The following is a 19,725-nucleotide window of genomic DNA, read 5'->3' on the forward strand; positions in this document are numbered from 1 at the left end:
CCTCATTTCCCCCCCGTCTCGACGAGGAGCCGCCTCATTTCTCCCCGTCTTGACGAGGAGCCGCCTCATTTCCCCCCGTCTCGACGAGGAGCCGCCTCATTTCTCCCCGTCTTGACGAGGAGCCGCCTCATTTCCCCCCGTCTTGACGAGGAGCCGCCTCATTTCTCCCCGTCTTGACGAGGAGCCGCCTCATTTCTCCCCGTCTTGACGAGGAGCCGCCTCATTTCCCCCCGTCTTGACGAGGAGCCGCCTCATTTCCCCCCGTCTTGACGAGGAGCCGCCTCATTTCTCGACGAGGAGCCGCCTCATTTCCCCCCGTCTTGACGATTTTTATTTATTTCTGTCCAGATCAAAATGTACCAAGGAAGTGATGTCATTAACATGATGTAACTAGGCTGGCTACTGCTTTGTTTTCTCTTTTATTTGTGTGACTAATCCTTCTGTTGTGATCTCGTATCCATCTGAGGCATAACAGAGGAACAGGTTGGGCTAAGCCCATTTTAGTCAGGAAAAACACATGAGAAATGGGTCACATTAGTATTCAATGCAGTACAGATACTGATTGGCTAGCTTCTCACAGAACCTCTTTTAATCTGCTTCCTTAGCTGATACGCCGACTGTGTCCCAAAACGCACCCTATTCCGTACGTAGTGCACTACTTTTAACCTGAGCCCACAGGCCCTGGTCTAAAGTAGTGCATTATACATTTGGGATTGCTAAGTAGACTTACTGTGGCTGGGTTTGGTCAGGATGCTACACAGCTCGGTCCATCTTGTCAAGAAGTAACGGTGCCCGTCCAAGGCCTTGCAGAATTTGGGACGTGATAAACTGTCAATGTTGCCGGAAGCGGAGAGTAGCTCTTATCAGGTCAGCCAGTTAATGAGTGACACTGACATGTCAGTCCTCTCTTAATGTGAAGATCAAGGTCAGATATCTCTTAGTACATGTATCCTCCACCACGTTGACTTTCTATTACAAACCAACTCTGTTTTGATCATTTACTAAGAGATGGTTTAGTCTAACGAGTCACTCAGATAGAGCTTAAATAATCTAACCTTCAGGGCATTCATTGTTTATCACAAAAACATGACATTTTAGGTTTTGTACAACAGCTGGTCTATAGGTCACCTTTACTACTAGACTACAGTCAGGTGGTCTATACCTCCTCTACCACTAGACTACAGTCAGGTGGTCTATACCTCCTCCACTACTAGACTACAGTCAGGTGGTCTATACCTCCTCCACTACTAGACTACAGTCAGGTGGTCTATACCTCCTCCACTACTAGACTACAGTCAGGTGGTCTATACCTCCTCCACTACTAGACTACAGTCAGGTGGTCTATACCTCCTCTACTACTGTCAGGTGGTCTATACCTCCTCTACTACTGTCAGGTGGTCTATACCTCCTCTACTACAGTCAGGTGGTCTATACCTCCTCCACTACTAGACTACAGTCAGGTGGTCTAAACCTCCTCCACTACTAGACTACAGTCAGGTGGTCTTTACCTCTACTACTAGACTACAGTCAGGTGGTCTATACCTCCTCTACTACAGTCAGGTGGTCTATACCTCCTCCACTACTAGACTACAGTCAGGTGGTCTATACCTCTACTACTAGACTACAGTCAGGTGGTCTATACCTCTACTACTAGACTACAGTCAGGTGGTCTATACCTCCTCCACTACTAGACTACAGTCAGGTGGTCTATACCTCTACCACTAGAGTACAGTCAGGTGGTCTATACCACCTCTACTACTAGACTACAGTCAGGAGGTCTTTACCTCTACTACTAGACTACAGTCAGGAGGTCTTTACCTCCTCTACCACTAGACTACAGTCAGGTGGTCTATAGGTCACCTCACTGTCTCCCATTGACACATTACATATGCATCTCTTCTAGACTGCAGACACTTTATGAACTGATGTTGTTGCTTTCCAGAGCTGCACATGAAAAACCACCACTTAACCTACATCTGCTGGCTCGGTGTGTCTAACTGTGTTGGCTGGCCTCTAACAGAATTAAAAGCTTATAGCTGTACTACTAGTCTGAGTGTTGTAGTCTGACTGTTTATTAATCCCTGTATCCCCTCCTCTGTCAAGCTGTGCCATTGATACCCACTAGACTAGAGCCTCAAGTAGCCAGATGGGTAGGAGAGGAAAGGAGATCCAAAATGGAGGCCCAGTGGAGAGGTTTTGGCCCTGCCTGGAGTGGAGGTAATGGGACTGTGCCGCTGATGCCCACTAGATTAGAGCCTGCAGCCACCAGCTGGATAGGGGACTGGTGAGAATTTAGATCCAAAATGGCGTCCCAGTGGGAAGGTGTGGGCCCTGCCTGGAGTGGAGGTAATGGACTCGAGTGCTGCACCTGGCTCCAGAGCTGTTAGGTGGGCGCTGGGGCACGGCGGTTAAACTACTGCTGCTGAGTAGGAGGGAGGAAACCCAGCTGTCTGAATGGGTTTGCAGAACATCACAATGCCACTATGCCAGCTCTATAACTCTGGCTGCTGCACAGGAGGCTGCTGAGGGGAGGATGGCTCATAATAATGTCTGGAATAGAGTGAATGGAACGGTATCAGACACATGCATTCCATGAGTTTCATACCTTTCCGTTTATTCTGTTCCAGCCGTTACTATGAGCCGTCCTCCCTAATGAAGGCGCCACCAGCCTCCTGTGAGCTGCATACTGGTGTTCTGAAAGGGATCAATAAGAAGCAGGAAGTCGTGTTTCCCAGTGATCTAGCCCTGAAAGAGCAGGGTATGATGAGAGGAAGTCGTCATGTTTCCCAGTGATCTAGCCCTGAAAGAGCAGGGTATGATGAGAGCAGTCTCTCACGACGAGAGAAGTTGGAGTTGAACACAAGCAGCCTCTAAATTCACCTCCTGTTCCACCAAGGGGTGGTGAATGGACACCGTTGGTCAACAGAGTTCTTTAGTCCAGCAGTCTCCTGTTTTGGAGTTTATTTTTCACGTCCTCTATGCTTTTACACATGTTACGGTGCTGGGAGTTCGTTATAACCAAGTTATTAATGTGGTTATGACAGGCTATAGGTCAGTCCCTATTGGTCACATGCATGCGATGCTTACATGTGTCACGTAAAGAGAGCGTAAAGAGAGCAAGGTTTGAGGGAATAGGGAATGTATATCCTAAACAAATGAGGGATTTCTGTAATGAAGTGTTTCAGTCAGGGGGAAAACAAGTAAGAAACTAGAGATGTCTTACGCTGCAGCTTCAGCACCACGGACAGCGGCAATCACACTTGGTGTTTGTGTGGTCGCTGCAGGAGGAGAGAGAGAGACACGCGCCCGGCCCGGCCCGTCCCAAATCAGTTTCCATCGGGCTCCCTCTGGAGTCATCTGTGTTGCATAAACGTCCCTCTTAAAGCGGCTCGGTGCCCGCTGGTTGGCTTGCTTAAAGCGGCTCGGTGCCCGCTGGTTGGCTGGCTTAAAGCTGCTCGGTGCCCACTGGTTGGCTGGCTTAAAGCAGCTCGGTGCCCGCTGGTTGGCTGGCTTAAAGCAGCTCGGTGCCCGCTGGTTGGCTGGCTTAAAGCTGCTCGGTGCCCGCTGGTTGGCTGGCTTAAAGCTGCTCGGTGCCCACTGGTTGGCTGGCTTAAAGCAGCTCGGTGCCCGCTGGTTGGCTGGCTTAAAGCAGCTCGGTGCCCGCTGGTTGGCTGGCTTAAAGCTGCTCGGTGCCCACTGGTTGGCTGGCTTAAAGCAGCTCGGTGCCCGCTGGTTGGCTGGCTTAAAGCAGCTCGGTGCCCGCTGGTTGGCTGGCTTAAAGCAGCTCGGTGCCCGCTGGTTGGCTGGCTTAAAGCTGCTCGGTGCCCACTGGTTGGCTGGCTTAAAGCAGCTCGGTGCCCGCTGGTTGGCTGGCTTAAAGCAGCTCGGTGCCCGCTGGTTGGCTGGCTTAAAGCTGCTCGGTGCCCACTGGTTGGCTGGCTTAAAGCAGCTCGGTGCCCGCTGGTTGGCTGGCTTAAAGCTGCTCGGTGCCCGCTGGTTGGCTGGCTTAAAGCAGCTCGGTGCCCACTGGTTGGCTGGCTTAAAGCTGCTCGGTGCCCACTGGTTGGCTGGCTTAAAGCTGCTCGGTGCCCACTGGTTGGCTGGCTTAAAGCAGCTCGGTGCCCACTGGTTGGCTGGCTTAAAGCGGCTCGGTGCCCACTGGTTGGCTGGCTTAAAGCTGCTCGGTGCCCACTGGTTGGCTGGCTTAAAGCAGCTCGGTGCCCACTGGTTGGCTGGCTTAAAGCGGCTCGGTGCCCACTGGTTGGCTGGCTTAAAGCGGCTCGGTGCCCGCTGGTTGGCTTGCTTTTGTTTGGTCCCTTAAGTTTTCTGAACCAATAAAAATTAAAGACTATAAGACTGTAAAAACACCAAGTGAATTTAATTTAGTAAATCTGTTCCCAGGCATGATAGAGACACGTGATCATATACAATTTAATCAAGGTTTTAAATTATTGTTTTAGTCATATCTGATTTGTTCTTCTTGTGGTCAATTTTCAGTTTACAAATTATTTGTCATATTTGTTATGTTCCCGACCGTCCGTTCAAGGAAAGATCGTCCCGTTGAAGATCCCTTCAATAAGATGTGTTTTCCATGTATTAAAACAAGTTTTAACATTTCTACCAGTCGAAAGAACAGATGACCCTGTCTGTTTAACCTCCCGGTGGGGTGACCTGTCTGTTTAACCTCCCGGTGGGGTGACCTGTCTGTTTAACCTCCCGGTGGGGTGACCTGTCTGTTTAACCTCCCGGTGGGGTGACCTGTCTGTTTAACCTCCCGGTGGGGTGACCGGTCTGTTTAACCTCCCGGTGGGGTGACCGGTCTGTTTAACCTCCCGGTGGGGCGACCTGTCTGTTTAACCTCCCGGTGGGGCGACCTGTCTGTTTAACCTCCCGGTGGGGCGACCGGTCTGTTTAACCTCCCGGTGGGGTGACCGGTCTGTTTAACCTCCCGGTGGGGTGACCGGTCTGTTTAACCTCCCGGTGGGGTGACCTGTCTGTTTAACCTCCCGGTGGGGTGACCTGTCTGTTTAACCTCCCGGTGGGGTGACCTGTCTGTTTTCATCAGACTGATCCAGATGCCCCTCGGATCCAGGTCTGTCTGATTCCAGTGGGGAGGATAAGACATTCCTTTTGTCCTCCCAGCATGACCTTCTCTAGTATTCTACTCTTGACAGAGAGCCAGACTGGACTGTAGTGTATTGGCTGTGAGTGGGGCACTTCTGATTCCTGACACTTAATCAGTAAGTGCTTCTGGCGTCCATCTTGATTTATCTCCAGCTAAATGGTGGGACATCAGTCTTTCTGTCAGGACTGGAGGTGAGGTGTTTGGTATTATTCCGTCCCCTCCACCCACGGCCTCCTCTCTTCCACGGCCTCTCCTCTCTTCCACGGCCTCTCCTCTCTTCCACGGCCTCTCCTCTCTTCCACGGCCTCGCCTCTCCTCTCTTCCACGGCCTCGCCTCTCCTCTCTTCCACGGCCTCTCCTCTCCTCTCTTCCACGGCCTCTCCTCTCCTCTCCTCCACGGCCTCTCTTCTCCTCTCCTCCACGGCCTCTCTTCTCCTCTCCTCCACGGCCTCTCTTCTCCTCTCCTCCACGGCCTCTCTTCTCCTCTCCTCCACGGCCTCTCTTCTCCTCTCCTCCATGGCCTCTCTTCTCCTCTCCTCCACGGCCTCTCTGGCCTGGCTTGGACAAATCTGTCTGGAACTCCAATGTGTTTAGGAACATCTGTCCAGAGGTCAGTTTAACTACTTGCGTCGAGCCATCCCGGATCCAGGATCGTGAATACAGCCTCAAGCTCATTACCATAACGCAACGTTAACTATTCATGAAAATCGCAAATGAAATGAAATTACTATGCTAGCTCTCAAGCTTAGCCTTTTGTTAACAACACTGTCATCTTAGATTTTCAAAATATGCTTCTCAACCATAGCAAAACAAGCATTTGTGTAACAGCTAGCGCAGCTAGCGTAGCATTTAGCGTTAGCATTAGCAGGCAGCATTTTCAGAAAAACCAGAAAATCATTCAAATAAAATCATTACCTTTGCAGAACTTCAGATGTTTTCAATGAGGAGACTCTCAGTTAGATAGCAAATGCTCAGTTTTTCCTGAAAGATTATTTGTTTAGGAGAAATTGCTCCGTTTGGTGCGTCACGTTTAGCTACGAAAAAAACCTGTATCCAGGAGTGTAATTATCCCCGCAGCTCATTAGCATAACACAACGTTAACTATTCATGAAAATCGCAAATGAAATGAAATGAATATGCTAGCTCTCAAGCTTAGCCTTTTGTTAACACTGTCATCTTAGATTTTCAAAATATGCTTCTCAACCATAGCAAAACAAGCATTTGTGTAACAGCTAGCGCTGCTAGCGTAGCATTTAGCGTTAGCATTAGCAGGCAACATTTTCACAAAAAACAGAATCATTCAAATAAAATCATTACCTTTGAAGAACTTCAGATGTTTTCAATGAGGAGACTCTCAGTTAGATAGCAAATGCTCAGTTTTTCCTGAAAGATTATTTGTTTAGGAGAAATTGTTCCGTTTGGTGCGTCACGTTTGTCTACCAAAAAAAAACTAAAATTCAGTCTTCAAAACGCCGAACTTTTTTCCAAATTAACTGAAACATGGTAAAGGTTGTTTAGAATCAATCCTCAAGGTGTTTTTCACATGTCTCTTCATGACATATCGTTCGTTGAAAGCCTCCTCTCTCCTCTCAATCACTGGATGACTGCGTGCAGTTTAGACAAAGGACACCGGTCGGACCCCTGGTAAATGTAGTCTCTTATGGCCAATCTTCCAATGATATGCCTACAAATAATGCTGGTCACAATGCTGCAGACACCTTGGAGAAACGATAGAAAGGGCAGGCTCATTCCCGGCGCATTCACAGCCATATAAGGAGACAATGGAAAACAGAGCTTCAAAAATTCTGCCCATTTCCTGGTTGAAGTTTCATCTTGGTTTCGCCTGTAGCATGAGTTCTGTGGCACTCACAGATAATATCTTTGCAGTTTTGGAAACCTTAGAGTGTTTTCTTTCCAAAGCTGCCAATTATATGCATATTCGAGCATCTTTTCGTGACAAAATATTACGCCTAAAACGGGCAAGTTTTTTTAATCCATAAATTAAAAGAGCGGCCCCTATATCCAAGAAGTTAATGTCGTCTGCTCAACATCCTGGTCCCTACCATACAATTCTAGCAAAATATACTACCGCTGGATTTCTGTTGTGGTTAATGGGCCCCTGTCATTTAAACAAAGATGTTTTAAAAGTAGACTAAAGCCAGTGTACACTGCATGATTTAGCTGGCCCAGACAAGTCTTTGAGATGGGAGACAAAACCCCCATGTTGTTGCCTACTCGGGGTGTGCGGGCATCATTAGGCTTGGGTGACATACCGTTTTATACCGGGGTATTTTGAAATACCCACGGTATGATTTTCAATACCGATTTTTAAAATAAATATTTATTTTGCGGGGTTAGTTGGGGTCACTGCGGGGTTACGTGCTGCTCCACTGCTTATAACCAACAATGAGGTAAAGTAGAACTCTGAGATATCTGCTGTTTTGAATACATTCTATCCAGCTCAGGGCTCCAGCTATGCATTTGGTTCGCTAACTTGCTAGCTAAGTGTCTAGATGTCATGATCAAACTACTTGGTTACAGCAGGGAGGGAACGAGGGAGGCGGGCAGGGAGGGAAAGAGGGAGGGAGGGAAAGAGGGAGGGAAAGAGGGAGGGAGGCGGGCAGGGAGGGAAGGAGGGGAGGCGGGGAGGGAGGTGTGGAGGGAGGTGTGGAGGGAGGTGTGGAGGGAAGGAAGGAAGGAAGGAAGGAAGGAAGGAAGGAAGGAAGGAAGGAAGGAAGGAAGGAAGGAAGGATACACATCAATCCGCCTATATAAGACCTTGTGTTGGTTCCATAACTGACTGCTCTGTGTAGGAAGCAGCTGAAGACTGAGACATCAGCCACCCCCGCATCCATCTGCCTGACTCTGGCCCCATTGTGGACATTGCACTCAATGCTCTCTGAATCTACCAACTTCAGTCTGATGTTTCCCTTAACAGCCAGAACCAAACTGTTTAGAAAATCAATCTAAAGCCGTGAACTCTTCTCGTGGACAGACAGATTACATCCTTTCACGTCTATACACAAAGCCAATTCCCTCTCCATCAGTGCTGCCTTCAGCGGTACCAGTAGGGTTATCAAATGCTACTAGTCGTCTATGTAATAGTGTGAGGTGTTCCCAGGCTTATATTTGGCTGTTGTGTGAAACCGACACCAGGCAGGAAGGAAGGCAGAGAGGTTTCCTGCTGGGTTTGTTGTTGACCTGGATAACCTGCTGAACAGAACAGTTGGTTGGTAGCAGGTAGCAGCACCATAGAATTGGAATCACAAGAACGGACATTCAACTCAATAGGTGTGTGATGGCGGATTGACTTGCAATCCCCCCTTATCAATCTACACACACAACCCCATCATGACAAAGCAAAAACAAATGTTTGCCCATTTATCTACAAATAATAATAAAAAGACAGAAGTTTACCATATTTTTCAGACTCGGTAATTTGTTGCAGCAGCGACTACAGCCTCCAGTCTTCTGGGTTATGACGCTACAAGCTTGGCACACCAGTATTTGGAGTTTCCACCAGACTTGACACTTGGCATTCAGGCCAAAGTGTTCAATCTTGGTTTCATCAGACCAGTGAATCTTGTTTCTCATGGTCTAAGAGTATTTAGTTGCCTTTTGGCAAAGTCCTAGTGGCCTGTCAAGTCACCACCATCCTTTACCCCCCCTACTCCTTAATGTCCTGATGACTGGTCTACATCTAGTCACCATCCTTTACCCCCCCTACTCCTTAATGTCCTGATGACTGGTCTACATCTAGTCACCATCCTTTACCCCCCCCCTACTCCTTAATGTCCTGATGACTGGTCTACATCTAGTCACCACCATCCTTTACCCCCCCCTACTCCTTAATGTCCTGATGACTGGTCTTCATCTAGTCACCATCCTTTACCCCCCTACTCCTTAATGTCCTGATGACTGGTCTACATCTAGTCACCATCCTTTACCCCCCCCTACTCCTTAATGTCCTGATGACCGGTCTACATCTAGTCACCACCATCCTTTACCCCCCTACTCCTTAATGTCCTGATGACTGGTCTACATCTAGTCACCATCCTTTACCCCCCCCTACTCCTTAATGTCCTGATGACTGGTCTACATCTAGTCACCATCCTTTACCCCCCTACTCCTTAATGTCCTGATGACTGGTCTACATCTAGTCACCATCCTTTACCCCCCTACTCCTTAATGTCCTGATGACTGGTCTACATCTAGTCACCATCCTTTACCCCCCTACTCCTTAATGTCCTGATGACTGGTCTACATCTAGTCACCATCCTTTACCCCACTACTCCTTAATGTCCTGATGACTGGTCTTCATCTAGTCACCACCATCCTTTACCCCCCTACTCCTTAATGTCCTGATGACTGGTCTACATCTAGTCACCATCCTTTATCCCCCTACTCCTTAATGTCCTGATGACTGGTCTACATCCTTTACCCCCCTACTCCTTAATGTCCTGATGACTGGTCTTCATCTAGTCACCACCATCCTTTACCCCCCTACTCCTTAATGTCCTGATGACTGGTCTACATCTAGTCACCATCCTTTACCCCACTACTCCTTAATGTCCTGATGACTGGTCTTCATCTAGTCACCACCATCCTTTACCCCCCTACTCCTTAATGTCCTGATGACTGGTCTTCATCTAGTCACCACCATCCTTTACCCCCCTACTCCTTAATGTCCTGATGACTGGTCTACATCTAGTCACCACCATCCTTTACCCCCCTACTCCTTAATGTCCTGATGACTGGTCTACATCTAGTCACCACCATCCTTTACCCCCCTACTCCTTAATGTCCTGATGACTGGTCTTCATCTAGTCACCACCATCCTTTACCCCCCTACTCCTTAATGTCCTGATGACTGGTCTTCATCTAGTCACCATCCTTTACCCCCTACTCCTTAATGTCCTGATGACTGGTCTTCATCTAGTCACCATCCTTTATCCCCCTACTCCTTAATGTCCTGATGACTGGTCTACATCCTTTACCCCCCTACTCCTTAATGTCCTGATGACTGGTCTTCATCTAGTCACCACCATCCTTTACCCCCCTACTCCTTAATGTCCTGATGACTGGTCTTCATCTAGTCACCACCATCCTTTACCCCCCTACTCCTTAATGTCCTGATGACTGGTCTTCATCTAGTCACCACCATCCTTTACCCCCTACTCCTTAATGTCCTGATGTCTGGTCTACATCTAGTCACCACCACCCTTTACCCCCCCCTACTCCTTAATGTCCTGATGACTGGTCTACATCTAGTCACCACCATCCTTTACCCCCCTACTCCTTAATGTCCTGATGACTGGTCTACATCTAGTCACCACCATCCTTTACCCCCCTACTCCTTAATGTCCTGATGACTGGTCTACATCTAGTCACCACCCTTTACCCCCCCTACTCCTTAATGTCCTGATGACTGGTCTACATCTAGTCACCATCCTTTACCCCCCTACTCCTTAATGTCCTGATGACTGGTCTTCATCTAGTCACCACCATCCTTTACCCCCCTACTCCTTAATGTCCTGATGACTGGTCTTCATCTAGTCACCATCCTTTACCCCCCTACTCCTTAATGTCCTGATGACTGGTCTACATCTAGTCACCACCATCCTTTGCCCCCCTACTCCTTAATGTCCTGATGACTGGTCTACATCTAGTCACCACCATCCTTTACCCCCCTACTCCTTAATGTCCTGATGACTGGTCTACATCTAGTCACCACCCTTTACCCCCCCTACTCCTTAATGTCCTGATGACTGGTCTACATCTAGTCACCACCATCCTTTACCCCCCTACTCCTTAATGTCCTGATGACTGGTCTACATCTAGTCACCACCCTTTACCCCCCCTACTCCTTAATGTCCTGATGACTGGTCTAAATCTAGTCACCATCCTTTACCCCCCTACTCCTTAATGTCCTGATGACTGGTCTTCATCTAGTCCCCACCATCCTTTACCCCCCTACTCCTTAATGTCCGGATGACTGGTCTACATCTAGTCACCATCCTTTACCCCCCCTACTCCTTAATGTCCTGATGACTGGTCTACATCTAGTCACCATCCTTTACCCCCCTACTCCTTAATGTCCTGATGACTGGTCTACATCTAGTCACCATCCTTTACCCCCCTACTCCTTAATGTCCTGATGACTGGTCTTCATCTAGTCACCACCATCCTTTACCCCCCTACTCCTTAATGTCCTGATGACTGGTCTACATCTAGTCACTACCATCCTTTACCCCCCTACTCCTTAATGTCCTGATGACTGGTCTACATCTAGTCACCACCATCCTTTACCCCCCTACTCCTTAATGTCCTGATGACTGGTCTACATCTAGTCACCACCATCCTTTACCCCCCTACTCCTTAATGTCCTGATGACTGGTCTTCATCTAGTCCCCACCATCCTTTACCCCCCTACTCCTTAATGTCCGGATGACTGGTCTACATCTAGTCACCACCATCCTTTACCCCCCTACTCCTTAATGTCCTGATGACTGGTCTACATCTAGTCACCATCCTTTACCCCCCTACTCCTTAATGTCCTGATGACTGGTCTACATCTAGTCACCATCCTTTACCCCCCTACTCCTTAATGTCCTGATGACTGGTCTACATCTAGTCACCACCATCCTTTACCCCCCCTACTCCTTAATGTCCTGATGACTGGTCTACATCTAGTCACCACCATCCTTTACCCCCCTACTCCTTAATGTCCTGATGACTGGTCTTCATCTAGTCACCACCATCCTTTACCCCCCCTACTCCTTAATGTCCTGATGACTGGTCTACATCTAGTCACTACCATCCTTTACCCCCCTACTCCTTAATGTCCTGATGACTGGTCTACATCTAGTCACCACCATCCTTTACCCCCCTACTCCTTAATGTCCTGATGACTGGTCTACATCTAGTCACCATCCTTTACCCCCCTACTCCTTAATGTCCTGATGACTGGTCTACATCTAGTCACCATCCTTTACCCCCCTACTCCTTAATGTCCTGATGACTGGTCTACATCTAGTCACCACCATCCTTTACCCCCCCTACTCCTTAATGTCCTGATGACTGGTCTACATCTAGTCACCACCATCCTTTACCCCCCTACTCCTTAATGTCCTGATGACTGGTCTACATCTAGTCACCACCATCCTTTACCCCCCTACTCCTTAATGTCCTGATGACTGGTCTACATCTAGTCACCATCCTTTACCCCCCCTACTCCTTAATGTCCTGATGACTGGTCTACATCTAGTCACCACCATCCTTTACCCCCCTACTCCTTAATGTCCTGATGACTGGTCTACATCTAGTCACCACCATCCTTTACCCCCCTACTCCTTAATGTCCTGATGACTGGTCTACATCTAGTCACCACCAACGGTCTTGGGCCTAAACTGTAACATGGGTCCGACATGTTAGATGGAGAATTTTTGCTTCAAAAAGGGAAATGTAGGAAACATATTTTCCAAATACAACATGAACAACATGAAGGCATCTGGGAAGTCAAAGATACTGCATCCAGGCCAATGTTTCAGCGGGTTGTTGTTTTTGCTCAGCTAGTTATAAAAAATACAAATAAACACTTAAAAAAATATCACTATTCACCGACACTTTACATAATCCTAAACTAAGGATCGTGACGTTGCACCAAACACTTTATCTGCTAAAAGCTAATACTATTAGATGAGCTGTGTGTGTGTGTGTGAGGGTTGATACTCTGTGCTTTCATGATAGACTGAGCCTCTTCCACAGGAGCCATGTGTTTTTAGGAAGATAAGACAACCTGACCTCACTGAAGCTGACTGCACTAGTAGGTCAGGTCAACTGTTGTCAACAAACCAGCTAATCCAACTCCTGTGATCAATGACTTCCACTGCTCAGCTTTGTGACCAACCAGGACATGGAGTTCACCCCTACCCCTGGCTCCTATTGGCAAGGACTTTGACAGGGAGGAGGGGCTTATGGCCAGCTCCAGACTGTGATTGGCTATAGTCACTCGTTGTCAGTCACTCCATGTTGTCATAAACCAGTGGTCAGCAACCTTTCCCAGTCAAAAAGCCAAGATCTAAGATCTTAAATATACAATAAAAATTTACTTAAAAAATGTACCATTAACCTCCTAAAAAATAGTTATTTAGGAATGAGGTTGGTGCAGTATTCCTAATACATTATCACAGCATACTCACCATATGCCCGACAATCTTGTTCTTCTCAAGCCATATTATATTTCAAAACAAAACACAACAGTTGTTGTAGCAGTTGCTCGGCAGAGCTGAGTGTATCATGACGTCCGTGATCTTCAGGTTGTCCGAATTGGATGACCGTTCAAAAAATATTTCTCAGTTGTTTTGAACGCATCATTAGTCTCAGCGGAGGGAGGGAGAGCAGCAGCAGAGGGAGAGCAGCAGCAGAGGGAGAGAGAGAGAGCAGCGGAGAGAGAGAGAGCAGCAGAGGGAGGGAGAGAGCAGCAGGGGGAGGGAGAGAGCAGCAGGGGGAGGGAGGGAGAGAGCAGCAGAGGGAGGGAGGGAGAGAGCAGCAGAGGGAGGGAGGGAGAGAGCAGCAGGGGGGGGGAGGGAGAGAGCAGCAGGGGGAGGGAGAGAGAGAGCAGCAGGGGGAGGGAGAGAGAGCAGCAGGGGGAGGGAGAGAGAGCAGCAGAGGGAGGGAGAGAGAGCAGCAGAGGGAGGGAGGGAGAGAGAGCAGCAGAGGGAGGGAGGGAGAGAGCAGCAGGGGGAGGGAGGGAGAGAGAGCAGCAGAGGGAGGGAGGGAGAGAGAGCAGCAGAGGGAGGGAGGGAGAGAGAGCAGCAGAGGGAGGGAGGGAGAGAGAGCAGCAGAGGGAGGGAGGGAGAGCAGCAGAGGGATGGAGAGAGAGAGCAGCAGAGGGAGGGAGAGAGAGCAGCAGAGGGAGGGAGGGCACCAGAGAGAGCAGCGGAGGGAGGGAGGGCACCAGAGAGCAGCGGAGGGAGGGAGGGCACCAGAGAGCAGCAGAGGGAGGGAGAGAGAGAGCAGCAGAGGGAGGGAGAGAGAGAGCAGCGGAGAGAGAGAGCAGCAGCAGAGGGAGGGAGAGAGAGCAGCAGAGGGAGGGAGGGCACCAGAGAGAGCAGCGGAGGGAAGGAGGGCACCAGAGAGCAGCAGAGGGAGGGAGGGCACCAGAGAGCAGCAGAGGGAGGGAGAGAGAGCAGCAGAGGGAGGGAGAGAGAGCAGCAGAGGGAGAGAGAGAGCAGCGGAGGGAGAGAGAGAGCAGCAGCAGAGGGAGGGAGAGAGAGCAGCAGAGGGAGGGAGGGCACCAGAGAGAGCAGCGGAGGGAGGGAGGGCACCAGAGAGCAGCAGAGGGAGGGAGGGCACCAGAGAGCAGCAGAGGGAGGGAGAGAGAGAGCAGCAGAGGGAGGGAGAGAGAGAGGGCAGCAGAGGGAGGGAGAGAGAGAGGGCAGCAGAGGGAGGGAGAGAGAGAGGGCAGCAGAGGGAGGGAGAGAGAGAGGGCAGCAGAGGGAGGGAGAGAGAGAGGGCAGCAGAGGGAGGGAGAGAGAGAGGGCAGCAGAGGGAGGGAGGGAGAGAGAGCAGCAGAGGGAGGGAGGGAGAGAGAGCAGCGGAGGGAGGGAGGGAGAGAGAGCAGCGGAGGAGGGAGGGAGAGAGAGCAGCGGAGGGAGGGAGGGAGAGAGCAGCGGAGGGAGGGAGGGAGAGAGCAGCGGAGGGAGGAGGGAGAGAGAGCAGCGGAGGGAGGGAGGGAGAGAGCAGCGGAGGGGAGAGGGAGAGGAGGAGAGAGCAGCGGAGGGGAGGAGGGAGAGAGCAGCGGAGGGAGGGAGGGAGAGAGCAGCGGAGGGAGGGAGGGAGAGAGAGCAGCGGAGGGAGGGGAGGGAGAGAGAGCAGCGGAGGGAGGGAGGGAGAGAGAGCAGCGGAGGGAGGGAGAGAGAGGCAGCGGAGGGAGGGAGGGAGAGAGAGCAGCGGAGGGAGGGAGGAGAGAGAGCAGCAGAGGGAGGGAGGGAGAGAGAGCAGCGAGGAGGGAGGGAGAGAGAGCAGCAGGAGGGAGGGAGGGAGAGAGAGCAGCAGAGGGAGGGAGGGAGAGAGAGCAGCAGAGGGAGGGAGGGAGAGAGAGCAGCAGAGGGAGGGAGGGAGAAGAGAGCAGCAGAGGGAGGGAGGGAGAGAGAGCAGCAGAGGGAGGGAGGGAGAGAGAGCAGCGGAGGGAGGGAGGGAGAGAGAGAGAGGGAGCAGCAGAGGGAGGGAGGGGAGAGAGAGCAGCGGAGGGAGGAGAGAGAGCAGCAGAGGGAGGGAGGGAGAGAGAGCAGCAGAGGGAGAGAGAGCAGGGAGGGAGAGAGAGCAGCAGAGGGAGAGAGAGCAGCGGAGGGAGGGAGGGCACCAGAGAGAGCAGCAGAGGGAGGGAGGGCACCGAGAGAGCAGCAGAGGGAGGGAGGGCACCAGAGAGAGGGAGAGAGAGAGAGAGAGCAGCGGAGGGAGGGAGAGAGAGAGAGCAGCAGAGGGAGGGAGAGAGAGAGAGCAGCAGAGGGAGGGAGGGAGAGAGAGAGAGCAGCAGAGGGAGGGAGAGAGAGAGAGCAGCAGAGGGAGGAGAGAGAGAGAGCAGCAGAGGGAGGGAGGAGAGAGAGAGCAGCAGAGGGAGGGAGAGAGAGAGAGAGCAGCAGAGGGAGGGAGAGAGAGAGCAGCAGAGGGAGGGAGAGAGAGAGAGCAGCAGAGGGAGGGAGAGAGAGGGCAGCAGAGGGAGGGAGAGAGGGCAGCAGAGGGAGGGAGAGAGGGCAGCAGAGGGAGGGAGAGAGGGCAGCAGAGGGAGGGAGGGAGAGAGGGCAGCAGAGGGAGGGAGGGAGAGAGGGCAGCAGAGGGAGGGAGGGAGAGAGAGAGAGCAGCAGAGGGAGGGAGAGAGAGAGGGCAGCAGAGGGAGGGAGAGAGAGAGGGCAGCAGAGGGAGGGAGAGAGAGAGGGCAGCAGAGGGAGGGAGAGAGGGCAGCAGAGGGAGAGAGAGAGCAGCAGAGGGAGAGAGAGGAGCAGCAGAGGGGGAGAGAGAGCAGCAGAGGGAGGGAGAGAGAGAGCAGCAGAGGGAGGGAGAGAGAGAGCAGCAGAGGGAGGGAGAGAGAGAGCAGCAGAGGGAGGGAGAGAGAGGGCAGCAGAGGGAGGGAGGGAGGGAGAGAGGGCAGCAGAGGGAGGGAGGGAGAGAGAGAGCAGCAGAGGGAGGGAGAGAGAGAGCAGCAGAGGGAGGGAGAGAGAGAGCAGCAGAGGGAGGGAGAGAGAGAGCAGCAGAGGGAGAGAGAGGGAGAGGGAGAGAGAGAGAGAGGGAGAGAGAGAGAGAGAGAGCAGCAGAGGGAGAGAGAGAGAGAGAGAGAGAGCAGCAGAGAGAGAGAGAGAGAGAGCAGCAGAGGGAGAGAGAGAGAGAGCAGCAGAGGGAGAGAGAGAGAGAGCAGCAGAGGGAGGGAGAGAGCAGCAGAGAGAGAGAGCGAGAGAGGGAAGCAGAGGGAGGGAGAGAGAGAGAAGCGGGAGAGAGAAGCGGAGGGAGAGAGCAGAGGGAGATCCCTGCTCTGGTTTTCCTCCGGTGAGTCTGACCAGAGAGGAGGGGACACACCGTCTTACACCTGACGGTGGAACTCCATTCACACTGCATCTGTCTCGTGCACAAATTCATGTTCTTATGACCAGAGAAAGTGAAAGATTCCTTGATATTAAAATAGACGAGCTGCTAATAATAAGAAGAAGGAAGGGCTGTCGATACACACGGCTACTCATTCAGTTCAGCTGCAGGGAGAGTGGACGTCGGGAGAAGAGCTTTTATGTTCTGTAATACTGTTGAATATAAACTTCAACATGAACTCATAAGAACAGCAGCTCTTTGCCAGTCTCTTTTATGGTCATGGTTTTAAATGGTATGAAATCTCACGTAGGCTAGTATCAAACGTTGCTGTGGAAGTTGTCGGCATGGGGATTTTTGAGCTATCCGATTGGCCAGTGCAGCGGGCCCACTTGATTTAGCCACAGATCTCCCAGAACAGCCAGGTAGGACGAGTTTGTGTATTTAGACAAATGGAAATGGTTGAACATGGGAACACTTGACCTATCAGGGCTTCAGAATCAAGTGCACCCACCGCCAACAGGGCTTCAGAATCAAGTGCACCCACCGCCAACAGGGCTTCAGAATCAAGTGCACCCACCGCCAACAGGGCTTCAGAATCAAGTGCACCCACCGCCAACAGGGCTTCAGAATCAAGTGCACCCACCGCCAACAGGGCTTCAGAATCAAGTGCACCCACCGCCAACAGGGCTTCAGAATCAAGTGCACCCACCGCCAACAGGGCTTCAGAATCAAGTGCACCCACCGCCAACAGGGCTTCAGAATCAAGTGCACCCACCGCCAACAGGGCTTCTGAATCAAGTGCACCCACCGCCAACAGGGCTTCTGAATCAAGTGCACCCACCGCCAACAGGGCTTCTGAATCAAGTGCACCCACCGCCAACAGGGCTTCTGAATCAAGTGCACCCACCGCCAACAGGGCTTCTGAATCAAGTGCACCCACCGCCAACAGGGCTTCTGAATCGAGTGCACCCACTGCCAACAGGGCTTCTGAATCGAGTGCACCCACTGCCAACAGGGCTTCTGAATCAAGTGCACCCACCGCCAAAGGGCTTCTGAATCAAGTGCGCCCACCGCCAACAGGGCTTCTGAATCAAGTGCACCTACCGCCAACAGGGCTTCTGAATCAAGTGCACCCACCGCCAACAGGGCTTCTGAATCAAGTGCACCCACCGCCAACAGGGCTTCTGAATCGAGTGCACCCACCGCCAACAGGGCTTCTGAATCAAGTGCACCCACCGCCAACAGGGCTTCTGAATCAAGTGCACCTACCGCCAACAGGGCTTCTGAATCAAGTGCACCCCCACCGCCATCAGGGCTTCTGAATCAAGTGCACCTACCGCCAACAGGGCTTCTGAATCAAGTGCACCCACCGCCAACAGGGCTTCTGAATCAAGTGCACCCACCGCCAACAGGGCTTCTGAATCAAGTGCACCTACCGCCAACAGGGCTTCTGAATCAAGTGCACCCCCACCGCCATCAGGGCTTCTGAATCAAGTGCACCTACCGCCAACAGGGCTTCTGAATCAAGTGCACCCACCGCCAACAGGGCTTCTGAATCAAGTGCACCCACCGCCAACAGGGCTTCTGAATCAAGTGCACCCACCGCCAACAGGGCTTCTGAATCAAGTGCACCTACCGCCAATAGGGCTTCTGAATCAAGTGCACCCACCGCCAACAGGGCTTCTGAATCAAGTGCACCCCCACCGCCATCAGGGCTTCTGAATCAAGTGCACCCCCACCGCCATCAGGGCTTCTGAATCAAGTGCACCCCCACCGCCATCAGGGCTTCTGAATCAAGTGCACCCCCACCGCCATCAGGGCTTCTGAATCAAGTGCACCCCCACCGCCATCAGGGCTTCTGAATCAAGTGCACCCCCACCGCCATCAGGGCTTCTGAATCAAGTGCACCCCCACCGCCATCAGGGCTTCTGAATCAAGTGCACCCCCACCGCCATCAGGGCTTCTGAATCAAGTGCACCCCCACCGCCATCAGGGCTTCTGAATCAAGTGCACCCCCACCGCCATCAGGGCTTCTGAATCAAGTGCACCCCCACCACCATCAGGGCTTCTGAATCAAGTGCACCCCCACCGCCATCAGGGCTTCTGAATCAAGTGCACCCCCACCACCATCAGGGCTTCTGAATCAAGTGCACCCCCACCGCCATCAGGGCTTCTGAATCAAGTGCACCTACCACCATCAGGGCTTCTGAATCAAGTGCACCCCCACCACCATCAGGGCTTCTGAATCAAGTGCACCCCCACCGCCAACAGGGCTTCTGAATCAAGTGCACCCCCACCGCCATCAGGGCTTCTGAATCAAGTGCACCCACCGCCATCAGGGCTTCTGAATCAAGTGCACCTACCACCATCAGGGCTTCTGAATCAAGTGCACCCCCACCACCATCAGGGCTTCTGAATCAAGTGCACCCCCACCGCCATCAGGGCTTCTGAATCAAGTGCACCTACTGCCATCAGGGCTTCTGAATCAAGTGCACCCCCACCGCCAACAGGGCAACACCAATAATAATGTAAATGCAGCTCATGGATTCATCGTTGTCTTTTGTCCAGAAATGTTTGGTGATCGACTAGGAATGCCTTGTGGATGGTGATCGACTAGGAATGCCTTGTGGATGGCCATCGACTAGGAATGCCTTGTGGATGGTGATCGACTAGGAATGCCTTGTGGATGGTGATCGACTAGGAATGCCTTGTGGATGGTGATCGACTAGGAATGCCTTGTGGATGGTGATCGACTAGGAATGCCTTGTGGATGGCGATCGACTAGGAATGCCTTGTGGATGGCGATCGACTAGGAATGCCTTGTGGATGGCCATCGACTAGGAATGCCTTGTGGATGGTGATCGACTAGGAATGCCTTGTGGATGGTGATCGACTAGGAATGCCTTGTGGATGGCCATCGACTAGGAATGCCTTGTGGATGGTGATCGACTAGGAATGCCTTGTGGATGGTGATCGACTAGGAATGCCTTGTGGATGGTGATCGACTAGGAATGCCTTGT

At 51.6% G+C, this 19,725-nt stretch overlaps 1 protein-coding gene across 1 annotated transcript in view; it reads left to right on the top strand.

Moving 5' to 3' along the window:
- The window catches only part of LOC109886334 (CCR4-NOT transcription complex subunit 2-like), a 70,202-nt gene that overhangs the window by 14,329 nt on the left and 36,148 nt on the right, over nucleotides 1-19,725 (top strand). The gene's annotated exons all lie outside the window — the stretch shown is intronic.

The sequence above is a fragment of the Oncorhynchus kisutch genome, unplaced genomic scaffold (genome assembly GCF_002021735.2).
Source record: "Oncorhynchus kisutch isolate 150728-3 unplaced genomic scaffold, Okis_V2 Okis09a-Okis19a_hom, whole genome shotgun sequence".
NCBI lineage: Eukaryota > Metazoa > Chordata > Actinopteri > Salmoniformes > Salmonidae > Oncorhynchus > Oncorhynchus kisutch.